We start from the raw sequence: 13,212 nt of genomic DNA, 5'->3' as shown, positions 1-13,212 counted from the left end.
TGGCTCTATACCAAGTTTTATGCTTTCTTAGCTTGAAGCAGGTCTGCATTTTTCAGGACAAAATGCATAGGCAGGTATCTTAGAGACTTATTTTTTTTAATGTTCCTTGCCTATAGGAAAGTTCTGGGTTTTAGGCTGAGTAGTTCTGGTTTTTCTCAGCTTTTTACCACATGCAACATAATTTACATAGTGCACTATCCAGACTTTTCTAACCTGAGACATCTTGAAGTGGCTCATGGATATGAGGCATTGTATTGAGGGCCATGTTGTTATATAAACTGGCATATTTTCTTGGTATACTAATTTTACCTAAAGATTAATATTTTACTATTAAATACGGTTATTTTGTGTGCAGCATGCAGATTAATATAATTAAGTTAAAACTTAAAATTTTGTGCTGGTTCCACAGTATATGCCCAAATCCTTGGGTGTGTGTTTCACTTTACTCTGTAGTTAAGAGAACATTTCGAGGAACTGTTTTAAGAAGCACTGCCTTATGTAAATGATTGACAAGTAGTATAAAAGTTACTATTTTAAAGAACATGCTGGGCTTCCCTGGTGGTGCAGTGGTTAGGAATCCACCTGCCAATTCAAGAGACCGGAGTTGGAGCCCTGGTCCGGGAGGATCCTACATGCCACAGAGTGACTGGGCCCGTGTGCCACAACTGCTGAGCCTGGGAGCAACAACTACTGAAGCCCATGCGCCTAGAGCCCATGCTTCACAACAAGAGAAGCCACCGCAATGAAAAGCCTGCACACTGTAACGCAGAGTAGCCCCTGGTTGCCACAACTCGGGAAAGCCCACGCTCAGCAACAAAGACCCAACAGCCAAAAATAAATAAAAATAAAATAAATAAATTTGAAAAAAAAAAAAGCATTAAAAAAAAATCATGCTAAGGAAAAAAGTACTTATAACAATAAAATAGCTAACACCTCTGTGCCAGGAACTATTAGCAATGCTGTAAGATGTGCTTTGTTATCTCCAATATACAGATGATTTAACAGACTAAATGAATTTTCCAGGTCCATACAGTCAGTAAATGACAGAGCTGAAATCCAAACTCAGGTTTATCTGGTTCTAGAACCTGTATTTCTGCCTACCTCTCTTTTTTAAAAAAATTAATTAATTAATTTTTTGGCTGCATTGGGTCTTTGTTGCTACACGTGGGCTTTTCTCTAGTTGTGGTGAGCAGGGGCTACCCTTCATTGTTGTGCACGGGCTTCTCATTGTGGTGGCTTGTCTTTGTTGCAGAGTACACCTGTGCAGGCTTCAGTAGTTGTGGCTCCCGGGCTCTAGAGTGCAGGCTCAGTAGTTGTGGTACACGGGCTGAGTCACTCCACGGCATGTGGGATCTTCCCAGACCAGGACTCGAACCTGTGTTCCCTGCATTGGCAGGCGGATTCTTAACACTGCACCACCAGGGAAGCCCCTGCCTACCTCTTTTGTATGAATAGAGTGGTGTTTTATGAGTAAAACCTTGTTTTGTGATGTACTTTTCAGCTTCTCTCCAGATCTGAGACTACCTTTTTAATTACTAACGTAATATGAAACAGCTGGTATCCCAAATATTCTATTAGCATAAATTTCTGCTAAAACATTTGTAAAGAATTCTCATTTTTTTATACAAGGAAATTAGCATAATGGAAAATCATCGTTAGAGTCAAAACATTACAGATGTGGCTAATCCTAGTAAGGTTTTACACTCTGTTCCCCCAGTTCAGAGTTCTTTGCAATTACTGTTATATTCCCTCCTGTGTTCCTAGAGCAAACATTTTATAATCTCTGTTATAAAACATGAATCTAGAACTAGTTTCTTCCAGACAACAGTTATTATCTCATTTTTAGTTTAAAATCACCACCATCAACCCGATCCTTACTAACAGGTCTTTGAAGTTCTCCCTTTACCATCCCTATTGCCTCCTCATCTGTGAGAAATCATCATGTCTTGCTTGGACTATTGCAACAGACTTCTTATTAGAATCCTTCCCATCAGTCTCTACACGTCCGTCCTCCACATTGTCATCACACTTATCTTTATAAAAAAGGAAAACCAATTGTTACCTCTCTGCTTTGAAATGCTTCTTGTTGCTCCATGGGAAAAAATTAAAATAATGTGTAAAAATTCTCCCTTTCCATGTTTCACTCTTATTCCACCCTTTCCACTTACCCTCTTCTGTGACAACTGAATTTCTCATTGTTCTTCGGACCTTTGAGCCCCTGTCACAATTGTGCTCCTTTTGGGCAGGTTTTTCTCTACCTAGGCCTTCCTCTTGATTTTTTAGCCCAGCAGACACTTAGTTATCTTTGAAGACCATCTTCAAAGTCACTTTCTGGAGGTTACTCCTGGCAGAATTAGCGCTCATATCCTCTAAATTCCCACAGCCCTTAAATATTTCTGAAGGGCAGAAGTTTTAAATTGCAGCAAGGTCTAGTTTATCCATTTTTCCTTTTATGATTTGCGCTTTTTGTATCCTAAGAAAGCTTTGCCTAGCCCATAGTCACAAAAATTTTCTCCTGTTTTCTTCTAGGAATTTTAGAGTTTTGCATTTTACATTTAAGTCTAGGGTCCCTTTTGAATTTTTTTTTTTTTTTTTTTTGTATAAGATATGTGGTATGGGTTGAAGTTAATTTTTTTGCACATTGAAGTCCAGCTTTTCCAACACATTTGTTAAAAAGACAGTCCTTTCTCCATTGAGTGCTTTTGTACCTTTGTCAAAAAGTAATTGTATGAATTCATATTTGTGTGAATCTATTTCTGGACTCTCAATTCTGTCACATTGATCTATGTGTTTATGCTTTCACCAGTACCACACTGTCTTAATTGCTATAGCTTTACAGTAAATCTTGAATGAAATAAGGCAGTGTGAGTCTTCCAAATTTGTTCTTTATCAAAATTGTTTTGCTTATTCTAGTTCCTTTCCTTTTCCGTTTAAATGTTCAAGTCAGCTGTTGGTATCTACAAAAAAAATCCTTCTGGGATTTTCATTTCCTTGAATCTGTCAATTTGAGGAACACTAAACTGTTAACAATATATTGAGCCTTAATTCATGAACACATTTGATTTCTCTCACTAGTTTTGTGTAGTTTTTGGCATATAGATCCTGCTTTGTTAGATTTATTCCTAAGTTTTTTGGGGTGCTGTTTATTGTAAGTGACACTTTCTAAAATTTTCAAATTCCAATTATGTATTAGTAGATTATAAAAAGTTATTTTTTATACGTTGATCTTAAATCCGCAAACTGATTTAATATTTTTTTAATGGGAATTCCCTGGTGGTCTAGTGGTTGGGACTCCACGATTCCACTGCAGGGGGCACAGGTTTGATCCCTGGTTGGGGAACTAAGATCCCGTAAGCCATGTGGCACGCCAAAAAAAAAATGTTGTCTTTGTTTTTGTGGTATGTGGGCCTCTCACTGTTGTGGCATCTCCCATTGCGGAGCACAGGCTCCGGACGCGCAGGCTCAGCGGCCACGGCTCACGGGCCCAGCCGCTCCACGGCATGTGGGATCTTCCCAGACCGGGGCACGAACCCGCGTCCCCTGCATCGGCAGGCGGACTCTCAACCACTGCGCCACCAGGGAAGCCCTTGACTGTGTTTTGTATCTTTGAAGGAATTGGTCCATTTCATTAAGTTGTCAAATTTATGAATATAGAGTTGTTAGTAGCATTTCCTCGTTATCTTTTTAATTTCTTTAGGTCCTGTAGTGATTCCCACTCTTACAGTCTTTTTTTTAAAATAAAATATGGCCTTTTTAAAAATATATATTTATTTATTTATTTTTGGCTGCACTGGGTCTTTGTTGGTGCATGTGGGCTTTCTCTAGTTGCAGCAAGTAGGGGGCTACTCTTCATTGTGGTGCGTGGGCTTCTCATTGCAGTGGCTTCTTGTGTTGCGGAACACAGGCTCTAGCCACGCGGGCTTCGGTAGTTGTGGCACGCAGGCTCAGTAGTTGTAGCGCATGGGTCCCACTCTTACAGTCTTGATGTTGGTCATTTGTGTCTTCTCTCTTCATCTTTGTTAGTCTGGATAGAAGTTTATTAATTTTATTGATCTCTTCAAAAGACCAGCTTTTAGTATCATTGATTTTTCTCCTTTGTTGACAGTTTCACTGATTTCTGCTATTTTCATTAATTCCTTTTTCTGTTTGATTTTGGTTTATTATGTGCTAGTATTTTTTTCTAGTTTCATATGGTAGAAGCCTAAATTGCTGATTTCAGACCTCTATTCTGCTTTAAGCATTTAATGTTACAAACTTCTCTCTAAGCCCTGCTTTAGCTATATCCCACAGATTTTATTTTTATTATTTGTTTTTATTTTCTTTTGTTCCAGAAGTTTAAAAAATTCCATTTGACGCTTTCTAGTGTGTGTGTGTGTGTGTGTGTGTGTGTGTGTGTGTGTGTGTGTGTGTGTTACGTGGGCTTCTCACTGTTGTGGTCTCTCCCATTGCGGAGCACAGTCTCCGGACGCGCAGGCTCAGCGGCCATGGTTCACAGGCCCAGCCACTCCGCGGCACGTGGGATCTTTCCGGACCGGGGCACGATCCCGTGTCCCTTGCATCAGCAGGCGGACTCTCAACCACTGCGCCACCAGGGAAGCCCTGGTGCTTTCTTTCTGATCTATGAGTTATTTAGAATCATATTTTAAGATATTCAGATATTTGGAATTTTCCAAACATCTGTCCATTATTGATTTCTACTTTGTGTAATTTCAGTTCTTTAAAATTTTTAAGGTTAGCTTTATAGCCCAGAATATGGTTGATCTTGATAAATGTTCCAGTGCACTTTATTTTTTTTTATTTTTTATTTTTTTTGTGGTATGTGGGCCTCACTGTTGTGGCCTCTCCCGTTGTGGAGCACAGGCTCCGGACGCTCAGGCTCAGCGGCCATGGCTCACGGGCCCAGCCGCTCCGCGGCATGTGGGATCTTCCCAGACCGGGGCACGAACCCGTGTCCTCTGCATCAACAGGTGGATTCTCAACCACTGCGCCACCAGGGAAGCCCTCCAGTGCACTTTAAAAGAATGTGTATTCTGCTGTTGTGTGGATTGTTGTATAAATGTCAATTAGATCAAGTTGGTTGTTAGTGCTGTTCAGATTCTTCTCCTTGCTGATTATCTGTTTGCTTGTTCTGTCAATTACTGCGAGAGGATTTACAAAGCTTCCAAGTATGCTTGTAGATTTGTCTGTTTTGCTTTTCATTTCTATGTGTATTTGTGTATTTGTGTATTTTGACCTCTGTTTTTATATATGTACACAGGATTGTTCAGTCTTAGTGAATTGACCCTTTTATCAGTATATAGTATCCTTCTTTATCCTTGGTAATAATCTTTATTCTGAAGTCTACTTTGTCTGTTATCAATGTAGCCACTCCAGGTTTCTTTTGATGAATTGCATGTATATCTTTTGCCATCCTTTACCTTTAACCTATCTGTGATGTTATATTTAATGTGGGTATTTTGTAGGCAGTATATAGTTCAATTTTGTCTTTTTTAAAAAAACTAATCTCATAATCTCTGTCTTTCAGCTAGTATGTTTAGACTGTTTACATTTAATGTAATTATTGATATAGTTCAATCTTCCATTTTATCGTTTTCTGTTTCACCCCATTTTTGTTCCTGTCTCCTCTTTCCTGTCTTTAAAAAAAATTGTTTGAACTTTTTACTATTTTATTTTAAAATTTATCTCTTTTTTTTTGGCTGTATCTTTTTGTATTATGTTTTTAGTGGTTGACATAGTGATTACAGTCCACTTAGTTAATATTTTTGCTACTTAAAATGTAAAAACCTAAAAACCATGGAGATCTCTTTACCCTTACCCTTATGTTATATATATTTGTCCTACATATTACCTCTACATATATTGAAAACCCTGGTAGAGAAGTAAGTTTTGCTTTCAACAGTCATATATATTCTAAATAACAGGAGCAAAATAGTCTATTATATTTACCCAGATATTTATATTTGCTGTTGCACTTTATTCCTAATGTTCCAGGTTTCCCTCTGGTATCATTTCCTTTCAACACAAAGAAGTTTTCCATTTTTAAGACTTTTTCTTTGATTTTCAGGATTGTAATTATTTGTCTGGATAAGGTTTATCCTGTTTGGAGTTCATTGAGCTTTTTGAATCTGTAAAATGTATATATTTTTTCCAAATTAGAGAAGTTTGGGGGTGTTATTTTTTTCTGCACCAATCTCTTTCTCTCCTGTGGGACTCCAAAGACATAAAGGTAAAATTTTTTATATTGTTACCCAGGTTCCTGAGGTTCTGTTTATTTCTTTTTCAATCTTTTTTCCCCCTCTGTTCTTCAGATTGTATAATTTCTATTGGTCTGTCTTCAAGTTCACTGACGTTTTTGCCTTCTCAATTCTGCTACTGAGCCTATCCAGTGAATTTTTTATTTCAGATATTTTTTTCAATTCTAAAATTTATATTTGGTTCTTTTCTCTAGTTCCAGTTTCTCTGCTGAGAACTTACATATTTCCATTCATTTCAAAAGTATGTTCACCTTACCTCAGGGAGCATGGTTATGATAGCTGCCTTCAAGTCTTTGATAATTTTAACATCTGAGTCACCTTAGAGTGGCATCTGCCAATTATCTTTTCCCTTTGAAGATTGGTCACATTTTTCTGGTTCTTAATATATTGAGCAGTCTTGGATTATATCCTGGACATTTTGAGTACAGTACTGTAAGACTCTGGGTTTTATTAAAATCCTCTGCAGAATGTTGATTTGTTTTGTTTTAGCAAGCAGTCAGACCATAAGTTCTTCCTCACCTTTGAGTGATGGTCTGAAGTTAGTTCAGTTTTCAAAGCCTTTGTTCTGGTGCTTTGGATCTGTCAGAGCAGTTAGTCTGGAACTTGGGTGGATGGTAGACTGTTATAGTTTAGATCTCAAAAGACTTTGCTATACTAGTTTGGGTCTATTCTGCATATGTGCAGTTTAGGCATGAAACTAAGATTTGTGTGGGTTCATGCACAGAAGTAGAGGATACCACTCTCCAGTTCTCTCTTCCCTGGGAATTTCCCTACATGCCCAGCTCTCAGGGTTCCCTTTCCCAGACATTTGGCTAGAAAGCTGGAATTTGCCTTGGATTTTTTTTTAGCTGCTTATGCTTTAACACAATCCTGTACAACTAGGACTGCCCTTGGGGTAGCACATTGAGAGAAGAGAAAAAAGGACAGGGAATCCTCCTACATGTTTTTCCCCAACTTTATTGAGATATAATTGACATACAACATTTTCTACTCTCTTCATGCCGTAAGAGCCCATGCCCCATCCAGGTGCCTCTGGTACACCAAAAAGACAGGTCTTCTGTTCGGGTTTAAGATGTCAAGTTTACTGCCTCTGTGTTGCAGCTCTGTGACTTGTGTTGCCCTTGGGACAGGGCTGGGAGAGAGAAAGAGAAGAAAAAAGAAATGACAGTGGCCCCCCACATTCTTACTTTGCATGGGGCTCCTTTCCCCACTCCTCTGTCCAGAAAGGCAGATTTTCTTGGAGTTTTTGTTGTCTGTGTCCTGTGTAGTTCTGCATAGAGATAGGGGCCACCCTCTAGTCAATGCTAGGTGGTAAGAGAGGAAGGAAAGTGAGGAAACACCTCTATATAAAGATTATTTCAGTTTGGGCTTCCCTCCCCAGTCTGCCTGCAGTTACTAACTTTGCAGAGTCTTCAGGTAGTTGCATTTTATGTTTTGTCCAGAGTTTTTATTTGTAATAAGTAGGTCTAGTGGACTTAACTTCATCTTGGTTGGCACCAGAAGCCTTTCATGAATTTTTAAAAATTTATTGTCTTACAGGTTACAGTCGTTATTTCTGATGCTCAAACTGTCCTGTGATGGGCCAGTAGGAGCCCCTTCAATGTTTTGAGATTTTGATTGTTATTACATTGAATTCATAAATTAATTTTAAGGGAGAATTGTTATCTTTACAATATTGTCTTCTCATCCACTTATGGAATGTAGTGTTTTTCTACTTATTCAGATCTTATTTTGTCTTTTAATATCATTTTTTTCCACATAGATATTCTATATTATAGTTTTACTAGTATTTTATATATAATTTTCCCCATAGTGTTCTCTCATTGGTTACTGATAATATATGGCAATGATTGATTTTTGTGTCTCCATCATGTGTTTGTCATTTTTGTTGAATTTCTATTTTAATAGTTTTTCCACCTGATTCTCTTGCATTCTTAAGTAGATGATTATATCTTCTAAAAATAATGGTAATTTATCTTTTTTTTTTTTTTTTTGGTAACTTATCTTATTGGCTCAGGCCTCTGCCATTTAATAGTAGCAACGATAGCAAGCATCCTGGCCTCATCTTGATATTTAGTAAAATACGTAGTGTTTGACTATGAAATATATTTGTCAGTTTCTAGTATACCATACTGTTTAAGAAGATATCCTTATGTTTTGAAGTTCTTAGGATTTTTTAAAATTAACAATGAGCATTGAATTTTGTCAGATGCCTTTTTGAGCTGGTTCTGATAAATCTGCTTTCTTTTACCCCCACAGTCATCTACTACTTGATGTCTTAATGCTAAACCTCTTTTTAAAAATTTCTACCATGCACTCTGCTTGGTCATGATGAATTGCTTTAGTCCACTGTAAGATTTAAGTTGCTAGTGTTTTATTTGAGATTTTTACACCTAGATTCATAAATGAAGTGAATGTATAGTATTTTTTGTCTTAATCTTGTTCACTTTTGTATTCAGAATATGCTGACCTTTAAAATTGAATTAGGAAAGTTTTTATATTTGTTTAAATTTGAAAAAGCTTATTATATATAATTGGGATTTCTAAGAATATATCTGGGACTTTCTAGTTTTTTCCTGATAGTTTGATATATCTGGGCCAATTTAAGAATGGCATATTTTCTAGTAAAATCATCTCTTTCATTTAGATTTTAAAATTTGTTGTTATAAAGTTGTACATTCTATTACCTCGTAAGTTTGTAGTCTCCTCTGTTTCTGTAGGTATGTTCTCTTTCTTGTTCCAAGTGATTATTTGAATCTTTTTCCTTATCAATCTATGGAAGATTTGCCTATTTAATGATTCTTTTCAAAGAACCAATGTACTTTTCTTTTTCTTTTTTTTTTGCTCCTTTTTTTTTTTTTTTTTTTTTTTTTTTTTTTTTTTTGCGGTATGCGGGCCTCTCACTGTTGTGGCCTCTCCCGTTGCGGAGCACAGGCTCCGGACGCGCAGGCCTAGCGGCCATGGCTCACGGGCTTAGTTGCTCCGCGGCATGTGGGATCTTCCCGGACCAGGGCACGAACCCGTGTCTCCTGCATCGGCAGGCGGATTCTCAACCACTGCGCCACCAGGGAAGCCCTATCAGTTCTTTTTGCCTGTCTTCCCTGAGTTGAATATTCTCTTTCTGGCTAGTTTGTTATTTGTTTGCTGTCTAATGAATGGCATTAAAGTTGTAAGTTTCCTTTTTTTTTTCACCACACTCTGGCTCTATCCCTCTGGTTTCAATTTTTAATGCTCTCACTGTCCTTTCTAAATGGTTTGTCATTCCATTTGATTTCCTTTTAACCCAAGAGTTATTAAGAATAGTGGGGTTTTGCCTGTTTCCGAGTAGATTTTTGGTTTTTTTGTAGTTTTGGTATTCCTTTAATACTAACGTATGGCCCTGTTGTATTGTGGTCAAAGGAATATGGCTTAAGTAATGTCTACATTTTGAAATTTGTGGAAATTTTGTTAGTAGCTTGGTAAATGGTCAATTTTTATAAATATCCCATGAGTACCAAGTGCTAATAGATTTTATTTGTAATATTGTTCAAGTCCTTTATGTCTTTTTATTTTTTGGGTAATGTAATAAATGATACTAGGTTATTTAAGAAAATGTATATGTACATGTTGCAAGTAAATGATAGGTCTGGAATTTGCCTTAAACTATCCCAGCAAATATAAAAGAGGTGACAGAAAGATAAATTTATCAAAATGTTTGTGGTTACAGTTGGGTTATGGTATGTGAGGGTTTGTATGCTCTACTTTTATGTATGTTTTAAATCTTTAATAAAAAGGTTTCTCTTTTAATCCTCCCTATCCTTATTTGTTTTTAGATTGCTTCACCTGTTGATTACTGAAAAGGGTGTGTTAAAGTATCCAACTATGTTTTATTGTTTTTCTAATACTGTGTAGTTGATGTTTTGAACCCATGTAATTGGGTGTTTAAAATTTTACTACAGTTAAATTTCCTTTTATGATAATAAAATCTCTCTTTTTCACATTTAATTTCCCATTTCGGTTTTTAATATTGCCATACTAATCGTATTATTAGCATTTTTAGTATATTTTCCATATCTCTTCTTTCAGAACATTTTTTTCTTGTGAGATATAACTCACATATGGAAATATGATACATATAAGGAAAACACACAGAAAATTCCCATAAATTTGAAAATGCAGATATTAGTTAAGACATATTCCCTGACCACAATGCAGTAATTTCATAAAAGAATAGCAGAAAGGAAAAAAGAGACAAAAGTAAGTTTTTCTTTCTAAAACTTCTAAATAACTTCTGAATAACTCATGGCTTTAAAAGGAAACCAAAGCTGAAATGACAACTCACTTAGGACACTGGAACATTATATTTTGGAACCAAGGGGATGTGCCAGGAACGTATGGGGCAAAGAAGAAAATTTATGGTGTTAAATGCTACTCATTAGAAAGCAAGAAAGTTCAAAAATAAATTGAGTACTAAAGTAAATCCAGCTCATAATTATAGAACTAACCATTGTCTGAGTTGGATGGTAATCACTTCCTTGCTTTTCGTTTATAAATTTTACCACCTGTGTATGTATCCCTGTACTTTTGTTTGGCTCATTTTAAAACTTCTCATAAAGAGCATCATACAGTATTGATAACGTTTTCTTTCCACTAATTTGGAAGCTATTCCTTTTTTTTTTCCCCCCGGTATGCGGGCCTCTCACTGTTGTGGCCTCTCCCGTTGCGGAGCTCCGGACACGCAGGCTCAGCGGCCATGGCTCACGGGCCCAGCCGCTCCGCGGCATGTGGGATCTTCCCGGACCGGGGCACAAACCCATGTCCCCTGCATCGGCAGGTGGACTGTCAACCACTGCGCCACCAGGGAAGGCCGGAAGCTATTCTTTTTATAAAATATTTCCTTAACTTTTTATTATAGAAATTTCAAACATAAAGTTACAAAGATTGGTATAATTAAACCGATTTATGAATCACTCAGTTTCAGTAATCATCAATACATGGTCAGTCTTATTTCATTCTAATCTTTACCTACCCTCTCACCTCCCTGATGATTTTGATGAAATATTTCTGTTCTTTACCTGAAAATAATAGGGATTACAATATGCATTTTCACTTTCTCAAAATCTATTAGTATCTTACTCTCCTCCCGAATAACATAAAGACTCTGAGCACTAAAACTCCATTTTACCCCCTCCTAACTTTAATGTTACCATGTATTTTAATATTTGCATTTTTTTCTTTCTGGCCATGCCACGTGGCTTGTGGGATCTTAGTTCCCCAACCAGGAATCAAACCCTGTCTCCCCGTAGTAGAGGTGCGGAGTCCTAACCACTGGACCACCAGGGAGTTCCCCCACGTATTTTAATTCTATCCTGTTTTCTAATACTCAGCAAGAAATAGTGTATTAAATAGTCAGTGTTTGCTTAGGTTTATTTATATATTTACCATATTGTCCTCCATCCTTTCTTGCACCTCACATCTCCTTGGGATGACAAGCTTATGACTAAAGCATGTCCCTTACAGTTTCCTTTTCTGAGGGTCTGCTGGTGGCCATATCTCTGTTTTTGTTCATAGATAGCTATGTGATTTGTTTTGCCATGTAACTTAGAGTGTATTTTCAAAATTCAGTGACATTGCTATAATAAAATCCCTTTTATTCCTTCATTCATCCATTATTTATAAGAACAATGTTTCCCAGTTCCTTTATCAATAAAAATGAAGGACAGAAATAAAATTGGTTGTAAAGCCTATCTCAATAAGTAATATTCACCCATGAGTCCATAAACGAGTAAGTTTTAAATGCCACACCCACTCAAAAGAAGCAGTCTTTTTACATTTACATTTGTTTTACATTAAATTTGAAAATATATTAATTTAGATCTACAGTATTATAATGTATTTTAAGTATTATAATGTTAGAAGTGTTTAATATATAGAGCCTTCCGGTCATAAGACATAAAAAATTGATTTCCATTTATATACATTTTTGAGGCAGAAAGTATGATGTATAGTTATAGTAGCATAAAAATATATTACATTAGGATAAAATTCTGTAATCTAATCTTTAACGATTATTGTCCCATTGTTATTGAGATATGATTGACGTACAAACTGTATAAATTCAAGATATACAGCACAGTGACTTGATAATTAGATTTTTCATTTGTATTTCCTCAACAGGCCTCTCCCTTTGATAGGGAGGAGTCATATAAATGTATGAGGATAGTTTTAATTTGGGATACAGATCAGGTAGGCTGGCTGGTGACAGCTATTAGACCACCACCCCCAGCCCCTCCTCCCCCCTAATTAGCTAGAATAAGGGAGAGATGTACTCTAGTTGCCAAGCACTGTAGTTCACTCATTTCCCTTGCCTATCTGCTTTTCCATTTTCTTCTGTGTTTCATAGGTCTGGATTTGTGTTGGGCTCTGCTTTGATTCCCTCTCAACCCCTCCTATAGGCAGGTAGAGTTCACTTTCTTCAGGGAACAGTTTTTCCATTTTGGCCTGTGATCAAGCCACCCCTGCTGCCTACAGCTCAACATTAGCAAGGGGATCACTACCCTTCCTGTTTTATTTACTTATTATTTCATCAGCACTACTCAAAATTACCACTGCAGTGCTACATGTTCTTTATATTTGTTTCTCAGCCTGGAGCTTCTCTATCAGCTCTAGGCTTCAAAGTCCTTTTTTAACAGCTTTGTTAAATTATAATTCACATATCATAACATCCACCCATTTAAAGTGTACAATTCAGTGGTTTTGTAGAGTTGTATAACCATGACCACAATGTAATTTTAGAATATTTTCATCATCCAAAAAGAAACCCATTATTAGTCAGTCCCCACACCCACGCTCACACCCAATGATAGGCAACCACTAATCTATCTTCTCTATAGATTTGCCCTTTTTTGGACATTTCATGTAAAAGAAATCATATAATATTTGACCTTTTGTGACGAGCTTCTTTCATTTAATGTAATGT

At 36.9% G+C, this 13,212-nt stretch overlaps 1 protein-coding gene across 4 annotated transcripts in view; it reads left to right on the top strand.

The window, feature by feature from the left end:
- Positions 1 to 13,212, top strand: part of QSER1 (glutamine and serine rich 1) — a 73,936-nt gene that overhangs the window by 36,077 nt on the left and 24,647 nt on the right. The gene's annotated exons all lie outside the window — the stretch shown is intronic.

This window comes from Kogia breviceps, chromosome 7, assembly GCF_026419965.1.
Source record: "Kogia breviceps isolate mKogBre1 chromosome 7, mKogBre1 haplotype 1, whole genome shotgun sequence".
NCBI classification, from domain to species: Eukaryota; Metazoa; Chordata; class Mammalia; order Artiodactyla; family Physeteridae; genus Kogia; species Kogia breviceps.
The sequence above is the reverse complement of the archived record's forward strand: the minus strand, read 5'-3'. Positions and strand labels throughout refer to the sequence as shown.